General features: G+C 38.2%; 1 protein-coding gene and 1 pseudogene across 3 annotated transcripts in view; both read right to left on the bottom strand.

Moving 5' to 3' along the window:
- PDS5B (PDS5 cohesin associated factor B) overlaps window positions 1-19812 on the bottom strand; it is a 234921-nt gene that overhangs the window by 25905 nt on the left and 189204 nt on the right. The window lies entirely within an intron of this gene.
- Window positions 1-19812, bottom strand: part of LOC138155417 (biogenesis of lysosome-related organelles complex 1 subunit 2 pseudogene) — a 964561-nt pseudogene that overhangs the window by 938725 nt on the left and 6024 nt on the right.

Here is a 19812-nt window from a genome sequence, read left to right as displayed (position 1 = left end):
GGGGGAAGGTAGGGAAATCACAACCTGATAAGCAAAAACCCCATGAAGTTCATGTTTCTTCTGGCCTGGACTATTCACAAAAACATTAAAGACTGGTGTCTATAAAAATATGCCATTTTTTAATTGGAAAGGGGATGGGTACATTGTGAAAACATGGCATTTTCTTAAATATTTATTCCCTCATTTTGAGATGCCACAGTTGAGAATTAATTTGAGGTTCAGAGTGAGAAATGCACTTTTGGACATGGCCAACGAGTGGATTTATTTTGTATACACTTATTTGTTACAAGGGTGTTTTAAGTGGTGGAAAAGGGGGATTTGGGAAGAAGTGAAGCATTGATAACGATACCAAAAGCAAAAAAAAAGTCACCAATGATCTATTTTAACAAAAATGCAGAAGAGAAAGAATTCAGGAGTCAGATAAACATAACAGCTCTGAAGTTAACAAAAATATATTTTTAAAAAATGCAAGCTGTATATAATAATCATTATTTCATAAATAATTCTCTTTTTCTGTTCATCTGTATATGTGAAAACGCTCATGTTTGCTGATGTTTGTTAAATTCAGAATAACAACAGCAAAATTAATGTCTGCTAATGGACATGTGAGGGCAAGCCTGTGCCTTGCCCTTCACCATAACTGAGCTATGTGAACTGTTAAGGTTCTAAAGAAAGGATTCAATTCTCTATCAACTTTTAAAGTGCCTTCTTATTAGGAGTGGTCTCACTATCATGGCAGTATTCTAAATCTGAAAGATTATTTGGAGTTCAAAGAGATAGGACTAATGAAAGAGGGAGAGAGTTGCTTTGGTTTATGAACTTAGTGTGAGTTGGTTTTTTCAAAAATCTACCTTATATTTTTTTTGGGGGGAGAAATGTCTTCATGATGGTTTTATCTAATCTAAAACAATTTCTCAAGATGCAATATACATTTAGAATGAGGTTCATAATTAATGGCAGTGGATATGAATCCATCTTTCAAATAATCTTTTTTTTTTTTTTGCCTTTTTTTTGGGGGGAGGGCAGTTGGGGTTAAGTAACTTGCCCAAGGTTACATGGTTAGTTTTTTTGTATTAAGTGTCTGAGGCTGGAACCGAACTCAGGTCCTCCGCACTCTGGGGCCAGCGCTTTACTCACTGCGCCACCTAGCCGCCCCTTTCCAATAATCTTGATAACTCATGGTCAATGTCGTCAGATATTGTCAGATCATCATTGCTTGCACCTTAAGTGACCGATGAAGAGCTCAGACAAGACATACAAATATCAGCTCTGCAATTTTCTTGTTTACTTGTGTTTATATTATTCATATTATCATCAACCCACAGCTCCTTTACAGGCATCACTTTAAGCCACCTGTCCATTTCGTGAGGACTAAAGCTAAACTAAACAAAATTTTAGTTTTAGCTAACCTAGACAAAATAATACTTAATCTGGCATAAGTAAATCATTATACATTAAGTATATTATATATTAAGTAAATGAGGGAGCTACTTTGTGGAGCTACTTGAGCTAGTTCCTCCTTCTTAGAATACCTGAGCTATAATAATAGGCAGCAGACCATCTTACATACAGGACAAATGAGGGCACCCATGTCAACCTATAGATGAATATTAACAAGGCTTATTTAAACAATAAAAACAAATAATTCTCACAATATGTTCTTGAACCCTCAGTGAATTATCATGTGAACTCTCTAAGGAGCACATACAACATTTGAGATCAGTAATCCAGTCCAGTCCTCTCATTTTACAGATGAAGAAGCAGTTTCAGAGAGAAAAAGTCACTCAACCACTTAGTAGAGATAAGATACACAATCTCATCATATGACTCCAAATCCCAATATTCTTTTTACTATATAAAACTGAATTAAAAAACACTCTCCTTTGCCACCCTTATTCCTAACTTACGGTCTATTATTGGTATGATAATTTTTCCATTTCTTTAGTTCAAAATGTCTGAGTTTTAATTCTTTTTAATTTATTTTTCTTTATCCATATTCTTTATTATTATATATAATTAAAATTATATTATTATATTACTTATATTATTATTTATTCTTTAATTCTTTCCTTTACCACTCCCCCCCTTGCAGTAAGCTATCAAGTACTGTTGACTCTGCCTTTGAGCTTTTTTTTACCTTGCTTTTTTAATCCTACCAACCATCTAATCTTCTAGACTAGAGGCCCACCACATTCCCATAAATGATAAATCAACACCTCCCCCATAACAGATTAAAATATAATTAGGAAATGTGTAACAAAATAAATAAAAATATAACAGGACAAAAAAAATGTTGTTTTCTAAGACAATATGCTGCTGCAGGTATCCTTATGTATGGTTTTGTGGCCCCATTTCTATTTGAGTTTGACTGGTCAATTATGTAACTGCCTCTCAACTGATATGCTTTCTTCCCTCTCTCCAATTCCCTGTGAAAGTAATCTGATTACATCACATTCTGGCTCAAAAACTTTCAGTGGTTCCCTTAATGAAATAAAATATTAATATTAAATTATAAAATGTTTTCTTCTAGGAAATAAAATAATAACCTCATAACCTGGCATTCAAAGCCCTTCATAACCTGATTCCAACTTATCCTTCCAGGTTTATGTATACTACTTTGCTTCATACAATCTATACTACACACAATTAAACAAATAATATTGTTTCAAATTTGTTGAAATCTCTATCTTGCAACTGGAAAAAAATTCTTGATGAAGAAAAAAATTACTTTGAATCCACAATTAAAGAGGCAGGGGAGAGATCATTAATTAAAACAAGCATTTCTTAGTTAAGCATCATCTCACAATCCACCAAACAGGTAACAAGAAATCAGGAGCCCAGAAGTAGGAGGAAAGGCGAGTTTTAGTGATATGTCTGTATTTTCCTTCAGAGGCTTATCTCATGATAAAAATCATCCAATCCAGGAAATTAGAGGAGCAGCTTCTGGTTCAAATAGGAAAGGGCATTAACTCAAGGTCTGGAACAAAACAACATTACTAGAGCTGGCATTAAGGACTCGGAGGTTTCAACCTTCAGAATGCAAGTTCTGAATCATGTATAATAATCAACCATTATTCCTGAATTTTGTCCTGCTTCCTCCTCTTCTCCATATTTTGTGTATAAGCCTTATATAGGCTTCTACCAGATAAGAATTCACATTTACAGGTCCTAACAAAAAGTCTACAAGTAAGGTAGTTAAAATATTATTTCTGTTCTTTAGATTAAAAAATTGAGGCTCAAATAAATTATTTAATTTTCTCATGGAAAACAACTAACAACTCTCAAAACAAGAAGTTAGCTCTGTGCCTATGTGGGAAGGAGGGTGGGGAGGAAGGAGTGGGAAAGAAAGGGAGAGGGAGAGATTGATTGATGGGGACACAAATTTAAAAAAAAAAAATCAATCCAGACCTTGCCTTCATGGAGCAACAGGCAACAAGGTGGCACAATGATTAACAATGGGGTCTAGAATCCAGAGAAAGATAACTAGTCTGAATGCAGACTAAAGAAAACTATTTGCTCTCTTTCTTGTTTTGTTTCCTCTTTTTTATTGTTCACTCCATTGGCTATAATCCTTCTTCACAACCTGACTAACGTTTAATGTGAAGGTATCTGTAGATCCTATATTTGATTGCATGCCACCATGGCGAAAGAGGGGGGAGGAGAGGAAGGGGGAAAAATTTTGAAACTCAAGGGAAACTCAAGTAAATAAATAAATTTTTAAAAAAGAATGGGGTCTAGAGTCTGGAAGAACTGAGTTCAAGTTTGTCCTAAGAAATATATTAGCTGTACGACCCTGGTCAAATCACTGTATGCCTCAGTTTTCTCAACTATAAAATGGGGATTTTAAGAACACCCATCTCACAGGGCTGTTGCAAATCAAATGAAATATCTGGCAAGTGTTTAGCATATAGTAGTCACTTAAATGTTTGTCCACTTCTTTCTCACATTTATACTCTAGAACAGGCCTGCACAACTTGTGGTCCAAAGGATTTTCTCTACATACAAAGGACGTTTTCCTCTACATTTTTCACAGTCCTCTGGTGGGCTGTGTACAGGCCTGCTCTAGAGAATTTAATGTTCTTTATCCACTATTAAATACAATAATTAGACTGATAGATAAGTGTTTTAAGTTTCCCATACTCCTGCTTCCCCTCTTCTATCTTGCTTTTCCTACTCAAGACTCTTCCATATCCAATTTCAACACTGCCATGCTCCCCTTCTCTTTCCACCTCACTTGACTTTTTCTTTTTTTTGCTGTCCTGCTCACAATATGCCTTGAACACTGCCCCCTCTTATTATTCACACAGCCACTATCCTAGTTCAGGCCCTCATCACCTCTCTTCTAGACTAAAACTTACAGTGTCCTAATTTGGTTTCCTTGCCTCATCTCTCCTCCCACTTCAACCCATCTGCTACTAGCTCCCAAAGTGACTGTGGGTTAATCATGGCAGTCCCTTTACTCAATCAACTTCAGCAGCTTCTTGTAACTTCTAAAATAAAATATAAATTCCTCTGTCTGTCATCTAAAGTTCTTTGCAACCTGAACTCTTCCTATTTTTCTGGTTTCTTTACACACTCGCTCCCCCCTCAAGTACCCTACAAGACTAGCTTACCTGCCGTTCCTCACATGACTTTCCATCTCCCAGTTCCATACCTCTGCGCTGGGTATCCCCCATGCTGAAAATGCTCTTGTCCCTTACTGTTTCCCTTTAGAGTCCTTGGCTTCCTTTAAAACATAGTGAAAATGTCACCTTCTGGAGAAGATCCTTCCTGGTGGCCCAATAGCTAGTGTCTGCCTTCTGCCTTCTCTAAGTTTACCTTCTAAGTTTTTTGTATTTTGTATTTCTATTTTATATACATGTTTCTTCCATTTCCTCCATTAGGTTATAAACTCCCTAAGGACAGGATAATAGGGAGCCACTGAAGTTTACTAACAGTGGATGGGGGGGGGGGGGCAAGTACAGGAGCAAGAGGAAGTCTAGAAGTACAGCCTGGGAGAAAATGATTGAGATGGATGCCCTGTGCTCATGGAGGTTCTAGGGGGAACTCTCCATTGTCCACTTTTCAATATCTCAAATTAGAGGGTACACCAGCAGCAGCAGATTACTAAGGAGATTTGAGATTCAGGGCTGATATGATCTTGCATGATGATGCGATTCTGGAGGGCAAAATAAAGTCCAAGAGAGCAGCTAGGTGGGAAATAGAGGCCTTCAGGAGCACAAAAAAAAACTCCCATCTGACATGACCTCTGGAGCTCCATCTCAGCAGAAGCCAGCAGTGATACTGCTACCTTTGGATATGAACTTGATAGAACCTATACTATAGAGGACTTGAAATAAGTTGTGAATCTAATTTTCCTACCTGCCTACCACCCCACAGGGTGGTTTTGGGAAGGAGGTTAATACCCTGAGGTGTTTGGGAGAGTGGGGGGAAGAGAGAAAAGAATGTTTGTAACTATACACATACACACATGTATGTGTGCCTGTGTGTATGTATATATCTATATATGTACATATGGGGGCGGGGGTGAGACCCCAAAAGAGAGAGAGAGGCAACATTCTTTTGTAAAAGCTCATCTGATGACAAGTGGTTAAATGGACCAGGAGGCTTCCTAATATCTATTTTAGAGGGAGCTCCAGAGATAGCAACAAAAAAAGACACTCCAATCCCCTAATACAATGGGGTCAAAGCATACAGAACAGCAAGTAGGCCAGTATGGGTGGACTGTAGAGTGCTTAAAGATGACAAATAATGAAGGTCTGATGTGCTGAATTTAAAGTACGATCAAAAATCAATCTGAAATGTCAAATCTCACTTACTCTTTTCTAATCTTAGGAAAATATAAATGAAAAGGACCTATTTTTTGGTAAATCTAATAAACAGAGAATAAGGGTCTGTTATGAAAACAAAAGATACAAAGATATTATTCAAGCCTATTATAAGGGAGGATATATTCTTTTTTTTTTTTAATTAAGCAATCGGGGTTAAGTAACTTGCTCAAGGTTACACGGCCAGTTATTATTTCTGGGTGTGGTGCTGAGTATCTGAGCCCAGATTTGATCCAGGTCATCCTGACACTGGAGCGGGTGCTCTTACTCGCTGAGCCGCCTGGCCGCCCCTAAGCAATTGGGGTTAAGTAACTTGCTCAAGGTTACACGGCCAGGTGTTTCTGGGTGGGTGCTAAGTGTCTGAGCCCGGGATTCGAACTCCAGGTCTTCTCAACACTGGAGCTGGTGCTCTTACTCGCTGTGCTACCTGGCCGCCCGGGAGGATATATTCTTGCCTTAATAGGGCCACAGAATAGCCAAGTAGTTCAACGAGACTCAAAAACTTATTAAGCCTTTGTGAAAAAGACATTGTGTGAGGCACTGAGAATGCAAAAGAAGGAAACAAAATTGTCCTTCCATTGAAGGATCTTTTATTCTATAGGAATTGAAGCATGGGCTTAAAGCATTCTATAGTATTTCTTAGTTAGAAATGAACATCAAATCTAAGACAACTCCAAAAGACTCATGATGGAAAATGCTATCCACATCCACAAAAAGAACTACAGAGTCTGAATGTAGACTGAAGCATACTATTTGCTCTTTTTTGTTGCTTCTTCTTTCTCCCATTGTTTCTTTCTTTACAACATGACCAATGTGAAAATATGTTTAACATGAATGCATATGTATAGCCTATATCAGATTGCACATCGTTTTGGGAAGGGTAGAGGGAAAGGAGGGAGAGAAAATTTAAAACTCAAAATCTTATGGAAGTGAATGCTGAAAATGAAAAATAAATAAATAAATAAATTTTAAAAAAGAAAAATGAAATGAAGACCACAGAATCTTAGGACTTAAGAGAGACTCTGGGGGTCATCCAGTCCAATCTGAGTAGAAATCCCCTCTAAAACGTGTCCTTATGTGATCTCTAACATATTCGGTCTTCAAGGATAGTTGCTTTGGCTTATACAGTTGAAAAACTCATGTTCTTTTAACGTTGTTTTTTGCTTTACTTCTGTCAAACTTTACTTCATTGTTTTTGTGTTCTAAATAACTTAATCTTTCACTTCGTTAAAGAGATACTCCCTCACAAATGCATTTTTCCCCTAACCTGTTTTTAAAATGTGCCATGAGAATACCAATTTCTGATCAATAATCAAATATTCCTAATTTCTGCATTTAATAGATTTTAGTTCTCTTTTGAACTATTCTGGAGCTGCCTCTTGTTGATCTGTGCCATCTGGAGAGTCCACTGGATTCTTATTTTTTTTTCCCCAAAAGGCTAGTTCAATTTCCTTCATGTAATTTATTAAGATCTTTCTATTCTTTTTTTTGTTGTTCTGCTTTTAGGATGTTTTCTGTCGACTGACTAACCAATGTGCGTGGATTTTATGGAGGATTTTCTATGATATCTATGGTGACTGAGCTTTAAAAAAAGTATTCTATCATCATTTGTTTTTAGTATCTCTCTCTTTGCTGCTGAGCAAATAATGAAGACTGGGCTACAAGGCTTTCAAAGCCTCCCCATGTAGAGGATACAAAATTCAGTGTCCTCAGTCTTTGTTTTAAATAACCTCTGGGGGGGACCCTGTCATGGTCTTTGGTGCCCCTCCAAGTTCTACCCTCAGGACTTATTTCCTTCCCAGGGTTGAGAAGAGTCTTCACACACTTGATGAAGATTTGAGTGTTCAGGAAGAGTCACTGCAACAGCAGGGTATCTTTACTGTAAAGCTAGGCACCAGGTAAAAGGCAGCATGTTTTAAACCTGTCCAATTCTTCCTTTCCTTCATTTAACTGGTAGAATCGGGACTTACTATTTTTTGCAAATGGATCAAAAGCCTACCCTACCCTAGGGTTGAGTCCAGCAATACCTAGGAGTTTGCCTGTGTTCCTGATTTGTGCGCTGGTTGGAGAGGAAGAACTTAGGAAGCACTTTAAGTACAAGAATTATCTAGTGCTAATTCACAAGAATTTTATATTTTCAGAAATTGTCTTCTGTGGATTTACTTGTAATCACACTACATTTGGAACACAATTCCTTTTATGGAAGATTGGAGGATTACGAAGCAATTTAGAAAAAGTGGGCAATCTGCCATCTTGTAGGTCATTGATCCACTAAGTGTGAGCCTTCCTCTTTAATGAAAAAAGTGGATTACTGTTGAAGTAACTTGAAAAATGATGAAACATGCAATGTATTCAAATTGCATAAAGGTGAACAAAATCAATATGGTAAAGTACCAGGAAGTATAGCCCAGCTTTCCCTCACAACTCCTACACAAAAATCTAGACTATGTGCCAGACCAAGTCCTGATCAGAAAATCCAATAAATACTTACAAAGTTATTTGTCTGGGGGTAGGTCTGCATAACAAGACAGAGTAAGAAATCTGTGGACACTGGAGATAAAGGCTGAACAGGAGCAGCACAGAAGACAGAGAAAAGGCAGTGCAGGGATGGACGTTTGTTGTTTAGCAGTTTTTCAGTCACGTACAACTCTTCATTGACCCCATTTGGGGTTTTCTTGGCCAAGATACCTGAGAGGTCTGCCATTTCCTTCTCCAGTTCATTTTATAGATGATGAACTGAGGCAGAGTTAACTGACTTGTCCAGTATCACACAGTTAATAAATGTATAAGGCCAGCTTGAACTCAGGAAGAGGAGTCTTCTTAACTAAGATCTGGCACTCTATCCACGATACCACCTAGATGGATAGATGTACGACCTGCCAACCATCTTGTACCAATGCAAGAGATCCTACATCAGGTACAGAAGGTTAACCTTGGGCAGAGAGCAGGAAAAGGTGCCAACTAACAGCTCTATTTGGCATTAGAACCCACTCCTGGAGTCACAGATCCAGTAAGGACTAAGGAGGGGATGTCTGCCTAGGGGTGGCCATCCAAGGTAAGGAACAGTCACAGGCCTTAGTCTATGTACTGAGTGAAGAGCACATAGAGAAGTGAGCAGGCAGCTGTATGGCTCGAGTGGAACAGGGTCTCAATTCCAGCCCCAACCCTGGTCAAAAGCCTGTAGAGGAATAACTGAGGCTGGAACCTCAGTCCAAAGGAAGCCTATAGTTCTGTCACTATGAATCAAAAGAGCTTTCTGGGTGGCAGGCAGTGGCTAAGGCCAGCAGCAGCCTACAGGAGCTCTAACCAAGGGCAAATTTACGAGTTGCTCAAACTCAAACCCTGGTCAGAAACTTGCAATGCTCAGACCAAGATGACAGTGCTCAGACTTCATACTGGATCAGATTATTTTGGTCATACTGAAAGCTTTACAGGTCCAAAGTCTGAACTGTCTCTGAGATCTTGGAATGATACAACACTCATTATCCTAAGAAAGCAGCATTAGGACTCAAAGAGGACAAAAAACAAGGTAAAGCACAACACAGCCATACCCCAATCCAGATATGTGTAGACAGAGAATGGTCCTAAAACAAAACCTGAAGTCAGGAAGTAATATGGATGGAAGAACAAGCAAAAAAAATTTTTTTAAAAGAAGAGCTATTATGGTGATAGGGATGCTTAATAGGGATGCTTACACAAACCTACAAAAAGGCAATTATTTCAACACATCTATAAGAAAAGAAAAAGAAAATTACAGTATGGGTAGAAATTAAAATAAAATTCCCAGAGGTGATAAAGCAAGAATTTAAAAATAAAAGAGCTAACAATAATTTTCACAAATCAAAGGAATTAGATTTTTAAAAAAGTAGGATATGAGAACTAGGGAAAAATAGGAAGAAAAATTAGTGTTATGGAAGAAGGAATTGGAAAGAAAGCTGACAGCTTAGAACAAGAGGTACAAAACCTTACCCAAGAAAAAACTTCTTGAAAATTAGAATGGGTCAAAAAGAAATTAATAATTATGAGAAAACAAGAAATATTCAAAGCAGAGTCAAAAGACTGTGAAAAAGTGGAAGTGTAAATTATATTTAAAAATAACCTACCTGGAAAACATATCAAGGAGAGTTTTAAAAATCACTGGCCTGGGGCGGCCTGGTAGCACAGCGAGTAAGAGCACCGGCTCCAGTGTTGAGAAGACCTGGAGATCGAATCCCGGGCTCAGACACTTAGCACCCATCCAGAAACACCTGGCCGTGTAACCTTGAGCAAGTTACTTAACCCCAATTGCTTAGGGGCGGCCAGGTGACTCAGCGAGTAAGAGCACCGGCTCCAGTGTCGGGATGACCTGGATCAAATCTGGGCTCAGATAGTCAGCACCACACCCAGAAATAATAACTGGCCGTGTAACCTTGAGCAAGTTACTTAACCCCACTTGCTTTAAAAAAAAAAAATCACTGGCCTACCTGAAAGGCATGACCAAAAAAAAAAAAAAGAATCAAGATTTCATATTTCAAGAAATCATAAAAGAAAACTGCCCAGATTTCTTAGAACCAGAGGGTAAAGGGAAAAAATAAAGAATCCATTGCTCATCTCCTTAAAAAAAAAGAAAAAGAAAACTCTAAGTAACATCTCAACTAAAATATAGAGCTTTGAGGGCAAAGAAAATAACATAAGTAGATAGAAAGAAAGAATTCAAATACCAAGGAGTCAAGAGTTACACAGGATTTAGTAGCCACTGCTATAAAGAGGTACAGTTTGGAAGACAATATTTCAGAATGCAAAGCCTTTGCAAGTTCAAGAACTTCATCAACAAAACTGAGTGTAATTCCACAGAAGAAATTAGAGGACTTCCAAGCATTCCTGATGAAAATATCAGAGCTGTGTAGAAACACTGAAGCATAAACAGAGCGGTTAAGAAAAACATAACAAAGTAAACATGAATGAATAGTAATAAGGGACAAATTCTAATCTGAGAAGATGAAACACATGTACCTTTTAAAAACTATCTTCATTAGGAGTCACTAAAGGAGTCTAATTAGACAGTAAACCTAGGAATAGTTCTGTTATATCTTAAAGATTTTAAGAGAAGAATGGAAAGGGAGGGGGGAAAAGAAAGTAATAACAGGGGAAAGGGAAGGCTAGGGAAAATTATGTCACATAAGAAGAAATCTATACGAACAAGGAGAAAGGTGGAGGGAAGTGGCTGACACTTGAATTGCACTCTCATCTGAATTGATCAAAGGAGAGAACACACACAGACAGAGAAATAGTTATTCAACAGGAAAATAGGAGAGAAAGAAGAGTGAGAAAGGAGAAAGTGAAAGAAGGCAGATTAAGGGGGGGCTTAGTCCTAAGCAAAACTATAACTAATGATAAACAAAAGTATCAGTGCCTTTTATGGAGGCAAAGAATTGAAAACAGAAGGTACCCAATAACTGGAATTGCTGAAGTAGTTATAATATACAAATGTGATATAACACTACTGTACTATATATAATGATAAAGAGGATGGTTTCAGAGAGTCCTAGGAAGACTTTCATGAACTGATGCTGAGTAAAGCAAGCTGAACAAGGAGAATAATTTATACAATAACAACAACAATACTGTAAACACAAACAACTGAAAAATTTAGGAAATCTTATCAATGCAATGACCAACCACAATTCTAGAGGCCTCATGATAAAATTCCTTTCAATAGCAAATAAAGGGTTCAGTGTGCAAAATGAGAAATATTCTTTTTAATATGGCCAATATGGACATTTGCTTTGTTTGACTATACATGTCGATAATGTGTTTTATTTTTCGAGCTTTCTCAATGAGAAAGCCTAAAAAACAAGAAGGAAGGTGTGGAGGGAGTGGTTGACACTTCAATTTTCCTCTCATCTGAAAAGACTAAAGGAGAGTACATAGATGTGTGCATACACACACACACATGTGCACATTTGGATGCAGCAATACATTTCACTCAACAGGGAAAAATCAAAGAAGAGTTAGAGTTCTGTTGGGAGCATGGTAAGGTCAAGATGCCAAAGGGACTACCAGTTTGAAATGTCTAACAGTCGGGGATATATTACTGTAGCTTAAAAGCCTAGAACTAGATATCTAGATCCGGGAGCAATCTGCATAAAAAACCATTCACTGAACCTACCATGGGAGCTGAATGAAGAGAGTGAAAAAAGAAAAGACATTCCAGAAACAAAGACTTTTGGTACACACACAAATGTGGTGAGAAAAGAAGATACAGTAAGAAAGACTGAGAAGGGGTCAGGTAAATAGGAGAACCGAGAAAAGAAAATACTCTGGAGGTGTTGGATGCTGTAGAAAGGGCTCAATTCCAAACTATTGCTTGAGTAACCTAGAGAAAGTCATTTAACCTCTATGGTCCCTAGTTTCTTCACCTTTAAAATGAAGGTGGTGGAAAATATCAATGATAAAGCTCATTTCAGCTCTAAATTTATGATTTCTGAAATATTGTCTTTGCAGGAAAAACTACAATGATGGGCTTGTCCATTACTACCTATTTAAGGCAAACTATTCCATTTATGGGCAGAATTACTGAAAATTTTTTTCATTATATTATAGCATGACAAACTCTGTCACTCAGTGACCTCCATCAATTGCTCCTTAGGGAAAAGGTCTAAAACCCCTTCTATATAAATGCCCTTCAAATATGAGACAAAGTTATTATATGTCCTTCTCCAGGTTAAACATCTGTAGTTGCTTCAAAAGGTTCGTAGAGTTTGGGTTTTGATTTCCTGTAATATTCTAATTACCTTCCCTTGAGGACCCTCCAGTTTGTTAACATCTGACCTAAAATTTGGCATGTAAAACCAAATACCACATACCAGCTAAAACCTCCAAATTCTTACCTCTTTGTTTCCAATGTTAATTCTTCTAATATCTTTTCCACATAGCCTGTAGATTCTTGTTGATCTGGCTGTCGGTCCACTAAAAGTCCTAGGTCTTTTTCATTGAAATTATGAAATACCCATGTCTCTTCCATCCTGTACTTAGCCTTTTTTTTTCTTTTTGCTGTTACTATTCTTTTTTTAAAATTTAATCTGAGTGGAGAGAGTGCCGGGCCTGGAGTCAGGAAAATGTAAGTTCAAATCCAGCCTCTTAACATTAATGACAAATGTGACACAAGGCCAAGTTATTTCATCTCTGCTTTAGTTTTCTTATGTATAAAATGGAGATAATAACAACTATCTCACAGGACTGCTTTGAGGATAGCGTGAGTTAATATTTGTAAAGCAACTTTAAAGAACTACAGAAAAACTAGCTAATATCATCATCATTATATCTGGCCCATTATTCTAAGGTACTGACCTCATTAAGATACTCATTTTGTGACACAAGCCAGCTATCCCTCCTACTTTTTGGTTCACATACAAATTTGATAATCATATCACTTATGACTGTTAAGTCATTAATAAAAATGCGATGAAGAATTTAGCCAAGGAGAGAAGGATGGAAGAAGCGCTTGTTAAATGCTTATTATGTGCCAGGACTATACTGTGCTAAGTGCTCTACAAATATCTCTTTAGGTCATCACAATAAATACTGCAATGAAAATGCTATTATTATGTCAATTTTACAGTTGAAAAGACTAAGGCAGTGATCAAATGGTTTGCTCAGGATCATATAGCTTCTAAGTGTCTAATATTGGATTTTACAATTTCCTTTTTTATTATTTTAAAGTTGAATTTGAATATTCCTTTCATTCTATTAACATATTACCCAAATCGATTCATCCTTTGCTTTTTATTCTATCTTATTCATTTATTCTTTACCTATAATTTCTTAAGGAATTTTAATCCTTAGGTCTTTTATGTTATAGAAATTCTTCATTGAGTTATAACTTTTATTCAAAACTCTTCGGTTACTGGGGCAGCTAGGTGGTGCAGTGAATAAAGCATGAGTCCCGGAGTTAGGACAACCTGAGTTCAAATCCAGCCTCAGACACTTAACACTTACTAGCCATGTGACCTTGGACAAGTCACTTAACCCCAATTGCCCTGCCTTCCCCCCCTCCAAAAAGACAAAAAAACTTTAAACTCTTTGGTTATTACTGAAGGATGAGGGGGAAAAAAAAGGGTATAATCAGCAAGTGTGACTAAGGTATGAGCTGGAGCCACTAATGAAATGTAATTTATTAGGGTTAGGCCCAGGTATGGAAGTAGAGTTAAGTATTTCCCATTATATGATTAATAAGGAATAGGGAAAGAAACTGGGAATGCCCTCAGGTTTGAAGAGAACATAGCTTTATACCAAGAGAACTGATGTTCTCATTGGAAGATGAAGGTCAGGACCAGGGCTCACAGCATGGAGGCTTCAATATCTGGAGCTGATTCCTGCAGAGTGGAACAAAGGGGGGGAGCAAGGCTGAACAACAGCTAAGACTTCGAGCACTAGAGTAACTTTATGGTGAAAGAGGAAAAGAAGGGAGAAGGCAGGGGATACCTTCAACACAATTATGCCCAGCATTTTTGACACTGGTAGGACAGCAACATTCTACAGAATTTCTGGGCTTGCATGTGCTAGGTCTGTCTATTTGTGCTAATTTGAAGGTAACACAGAGTTGGAATCAGAGTGGGAAAAGGCCTTAGGAATCTTTATCCCAAACAGAGAAAGTGGCAGATGGCTCTTGTTTTTGGTGACAAGTAGTAAAAACCAAGTCAGGGTCAGTACAAGTTTCAAAATACTATATAAGCAAGGAATATAGTTTACCTGTCAGATTTATGGAAAAGGGAAGCATTTTTGACCAAACAAGAAATAGAGGGCATTACGCAATACAAAAATGGAAAATTTTGATTACATTAAATTGAAGATTTTGTACAAACAAAGCCAATGAAACCAAGGTTGGGAGGGAAGTGGAAAACTGGGAAAAGAATTTTTGCAGACAATGTCTCCAAAAAAGGCCTCATTTCTAAAATATACAGAGAGCTGAGTCAAATTCATAGGAATAAAAGTCAATTCCCAATTGATAAATGGTCAAAGGATATGAATAGGCAGTTTTCAGAGGAAAAAAATTAAAAGATATCTATAATCATATGAAAAAATGCTCTAAATCACTATTGTTTAGAGAAATGCAAATCAAAACAACTTGTAGGTATCATATCTCACTGGTCAGATTGGCTAACATGACAAAATAGGAAAATGATAAATGATGGAGAAGATGGAAAATTGGAACACTAATACATTGTTGGTGGATTTGTGATCTGATCCAATCATACTGGAGAGCAATTTGGAACTATGTCCAAAGAGCTATAAAAATGTGCATACCCTTTGACCCAACAACACCACTTCTAGGGCTATACCTCAAAGAGATCACACAAATGGGAAAAGGGCCTGTATGTACAAAAACATTTACAGTAACTTTTTTTTTTTAAAGCAATCAGGGTTAAATAACTTGCTCAAGGTTACACGGCCAGTTATTTCTGGGTGTGGTGCTAAGTATCTGAGCCCGGATTTGAACCCCAGGTCATCCCGACACTGGAGCTGGTGCTCTTACTTGCTGAGCCACCTGGCCACCCCTAAGCAATTGGGGTTAAGTAACTTGCTCAAGGTTACACGGCCAGGTGTTTCTGGGTAGGTGCTAAGTGTCTGAGCCTGGATTCGATCCACAAGTCATCCCGACAGTGGAGCTAGTGCTTTTACTTGCTGTGCTACCTGGCTGCCCCTTATATCAACTCTTTTTGTGTGGCAAAGAATTAGAAATCAAGGAAATGGTTAAAATCAAATGGGGAATGGTTAAACAACTTGTAATATATGAATGTAATGGAATATTATTGTGCTATAAGAAATGAGGAGCAGATGGACTTCATAATAACCTAGAGAGTCTTATATAAACTGATGCTGATCAAAATAAATAAATAAACTGATGCTGAGTGAGGGGAGCAGAACCAGGAGAACACTGTATACAATTAGAGTCACTCGTATCTGTGATGACTAACTTTGATAGACTGGGCTCTTCTCAGCAATATGTTGTTATAACAGAACTCCAAAGGACTCATGATGGAAAAGGCTATCCACATCCAGAGATGAATTATGGAGTCTGAATGCAGTTTGAAGTAAACTACTTGCTCTCTCTCTTTTTTGTTTTGTTTTGTTTTACTTCTCCTTCCTCACTGTTCATTATATTGAATATAATTCTTCTTTACACCTTGAGTAATGTTTAATGTGAAGCTATATGTAGCACCTATAATCAGATTGCAAGCCACAATGGGGGGGGGGGGGGGGGAGAGAAAATCTGGAACTCAAAAAGTTGTCGAAATGGATACTGTAAACCAAAAGTCAATAAATTTTTTTAAAAAGACTTAAAATTTTTTAAAAATGCCATATAAAACAGGATAACATGGTTCCACAGATGGATATACTAGTAGTCATACCTTTTCCCCTGCTACACATGATTAAAAAAAAAAATTTCCAGGGCAGAGCCAAGATGGTGGAGTAGAAACAGGACTTTTGCGGGGCTTCTGCTTCCACCTCCTCCAAAAATAATAAATGACTACAAAACCCAAAGTGATAGAGAGAAACTAACCTCCTGCTGAAGACAGCTCAGAAGGCCAGAAGGAAGGGGCCACTGCAGCCTGCTGGGAGCAGAGGCCAGCCCGACCTGAGCCCAAGGTTTTAGCCTCGGGGCACCCTGACCAGCTGCAGCTACAGGGACATCAGGAGAGTGGACCACCAGCAGCTGTGATGGTTTCCAGAATTATCAACCCATAAATGCCAATTCAGTGTGCACTTTGGGAACAGGGGGTCCAGGAGTTCATTCAGCCTCTGCCCCCAGAGAGAAGCAGCTAAGGCACAGCAGGCCACCATCACATGGCTGCTTCGGAGCTCCTGACCTGCTGACTGTAGGGGGACCAAGTGACCAGTCTGAGTGGTAATCGTTCTTGCTTTAATCTGCTTGGATATGCATTGCTGGGGTCTAGGGTGGAGCTCCTGGGGTGCATGACCAGTGTGCCAAAGCTAGTGGAGACTTCTGAGAGGACATTCAACTGACAGTTCTGGCAGCTGAGAAAACCCCAGCGATTTGGGACAAAGCTCTCTTCTCTGAAAGCAGAGTTCTACTGTGGAAAAAGTTCATGAATCAAGTGGTTGAGTGGCAACATGAGCAAGTGGGGGAAGCATGGCAATCACAGTGGTAGGACTTTGGATTCCTTTTTTGGGAACAAAAGGATCAAGGCATGGAGCAGGAAGAAGACAGTGATGTCAGAACTCCTGTACCAAAAGCTTCTTAGAAAAATATGCACTGGTTTCAGGCCATAGAGGAGCTAAAGAAGGATTCTGAAAACCAAATAAAAGAAGGGGAGAAAAAATTGGGAAGAGAAATGAGAATGATACAAGAAAATCATGAAAAGAGAGTCAACAACCTTACTGAAGAAAATAACACCTTAAAAAACAGACTAACTCAAATGTCAAAAGAGGCTCAAGAAGTCAATGAGGAGAAGAATGCCTTAAAGAGTCAAATTTGCCAGAAGGAAAAAAAATCTCAAAAGCTCACTGAAGAGAATAATGCCTTCAGAATTAGATTGGAGCAAATGGAAGCTAGGGAAATCTAGATACTATTAAACAGATCCAAACAAATGAAAAAATAGAAGGCAGTGTGAAATATCTCATTGGGAAAACCACTGACCTGGAAAATAGATCCAGGAGAGATAATTTAAAAATTACTGGACTACCTGAAAGCCATGATCAAAAAAAGAACCTAGAAATCATCCTTCAAGAAATTCTCAAGGAAAACTGCCCTGATGTTTTAGAACCAGAGGGCAAAACAGAGGTTGAAAGAATCCACCTATCACCTCCTAAAAAAGATCCCAAAAAGAAAACTCCTAGGAATATTATAGCCAGGTTCTGGAGTTCCCAGATCAAGGAGAAAATATCACAAGCAACCAGGAAGAAACAATGTGAATACTGTGGAAACACAATCAGGATAACCCAGGATCTGGCAGCTTCTACACTGAGGGATCGAAGGGCTTGGAATATGATATTCCAGAGGACAAAGGAATATCCTTTGGGATTAAAACCAAGAGTCACCTACCCAGCAAAGCTGAGTATCAATTTCAGGGGAAAATATGGTCATTCAATGGAATAGAGGACTTTCAAGCAAACTTGATGAAAAAACCAGAGTTGAATAGAAAATATGACATTCAGATACAAGAAGCAAGAAAAGCATGAGAAGGTAAACAGGGAAAAGAAATCATAAGGAACTTATCAAAACTGAACTATTTACATTCCTACATGGAAAAATTATAATTGTAACTTAGGAAACTTTTCTCAGTATGAGAATAGTTGAAGGGAATATAAATGTATATATACATATATATGTCTATGTAGAAGGGCATATGGGCATTTGAATACATATGTGAGTATGTGCATATATATGTACAGGTATACACAGACAGAGGGCACACGACCAATTGAATAGGAAGGGACGATACTTAAAAGGTGAAATTAAGAGGTGAGAGAGCAATATAATGAGAATGGGGTAAACTATCTCATATAGAAGAGGCAAGGGAAAATGGTTACAATGGAGGGGAAGGAAGAACAGGAAGGCAAAAGGGAATGAGTCAACCTTATTCTCATTGAATTTGGCTTAGGGAGGGAATGACATACAGACTAAATAGGGTATTCAGGTATTCACCCTACAGGAGATTAGGGGGGAAGGGGATAAGAGGGGGGATGATGGAGGGGAGGGCAGACTAGGGGGGGGGGAAGTTGGAAGCACATACTTTTGAAAAGGGACAGGGTCAAAGTAGAGAATAGAACAAGTGGGGGGCAGGATAGAATGGAGCGAAATATAGTCAGTCTTTCATAATATATCCACTATGGAAAGGTTTTGCATAGCTACACATATACAACCTATGTTGAATTGCTCTTCTTTGCAGTAAGGGTGGGTGAGGAGGGAGGAAGGGAAAGAATCTGGAATTCAACGTTTTAAAATAAAATGTTTGAAATATATATATTTTTTTAACATGCAACTGGGAAATAAGATATATAGGTACTGGGCCAGAGATCCATCTTGCCCTACTGGAAAGTAGGAAGGGGGATGGGGAAGGATATAGGAGAGAGCAGATTGGGGGAGGGGGTATTCAGTGGGATCGCTGTTTTGGGATGGTGGGTAGGGGAAAGATGGGGAGAAAATTTGTAACCCTAAATTATGTGTAAATGAATGATGTAAACTAAAAGTAAACATAAAATTTAATCCCCCCTCAAAAAAAATTTTCTGGGGTGGCTAGGTGGTGCAGTGAATAGAGTACTGGCCCTGGAGTCAGGTGGACCCGAGTTAAAATCCAGCCTCAGACACTTAACACTTACTAGCTGTGTGGCCTTGGGCAAGTTGCTTAACCCCAATTGCCCTGCCTTCCCCCCTCCAAAAAGAAAAAAAAAATTTCCCCTTACTTTTTTGGTGAGGCAAAAGGGCAGATCTGTTGATACTTCTTAATCATAGGACTACAGCCATAGAGATAAGAAGGGACTCCAGAGGCCATCTATTCTACCTCCTTCATTTTATAGTTAAAGAAACTAAGACCCAGGGTTAAGGAACTTGGCCAAACATATACAGTTAGCAAGAGAGGTTGGATTTAAACTCATCCTCTGACCATAGACAGTATTCATTTCCACAGTACCATGATATGACAGGATTTAGGAAAGGCTGGCAACCCAGGATTCATACTTTTCCACCATTTTATAAGATCTCTAGAAGAATACTGTTAAGATTTTTTTTCTTTTTAACTTTTTTTTGGGGGTTGTTTTGTGTCTCATTTTATTTTTTTCTCAATTACATGTAAAAAAATTAACATTTGCTTCTTTTAGATTTTAAATTCTAAATTCTATGATGGTAAGGGAACTTGGAGCTCACTTAGGGGAGGCTTGTTTTTCAGGAAGGCCCACACCTTTTGTTACTTTGTAATTAGGCGGTGGGTCACAAAGTTTGTGATGTCCTCTGACCTTGAAGAAGGTTATATATACTCTGAGG

This window comes from Petaurus breviceps, unplaced genomic scaffold (assembly GCF_028583685.1).
Source record: "Petaurus breviceps papuanus isolate PSGF00001 unplaced genomic scaffold, PetGlider_PUasm1.0 91133, whole genome shotgun sequence".
In the NCBI taxonomy this organism is placed as follows: Eukaryota; Metazoa; Chordata; class Mammalia; order Diprotodontia; family Petauridae; genus Petaurus; species Petaurus breviceps.
This window is presented reverse-complemented; position numbering and strand designations above follow the sequence as displayed.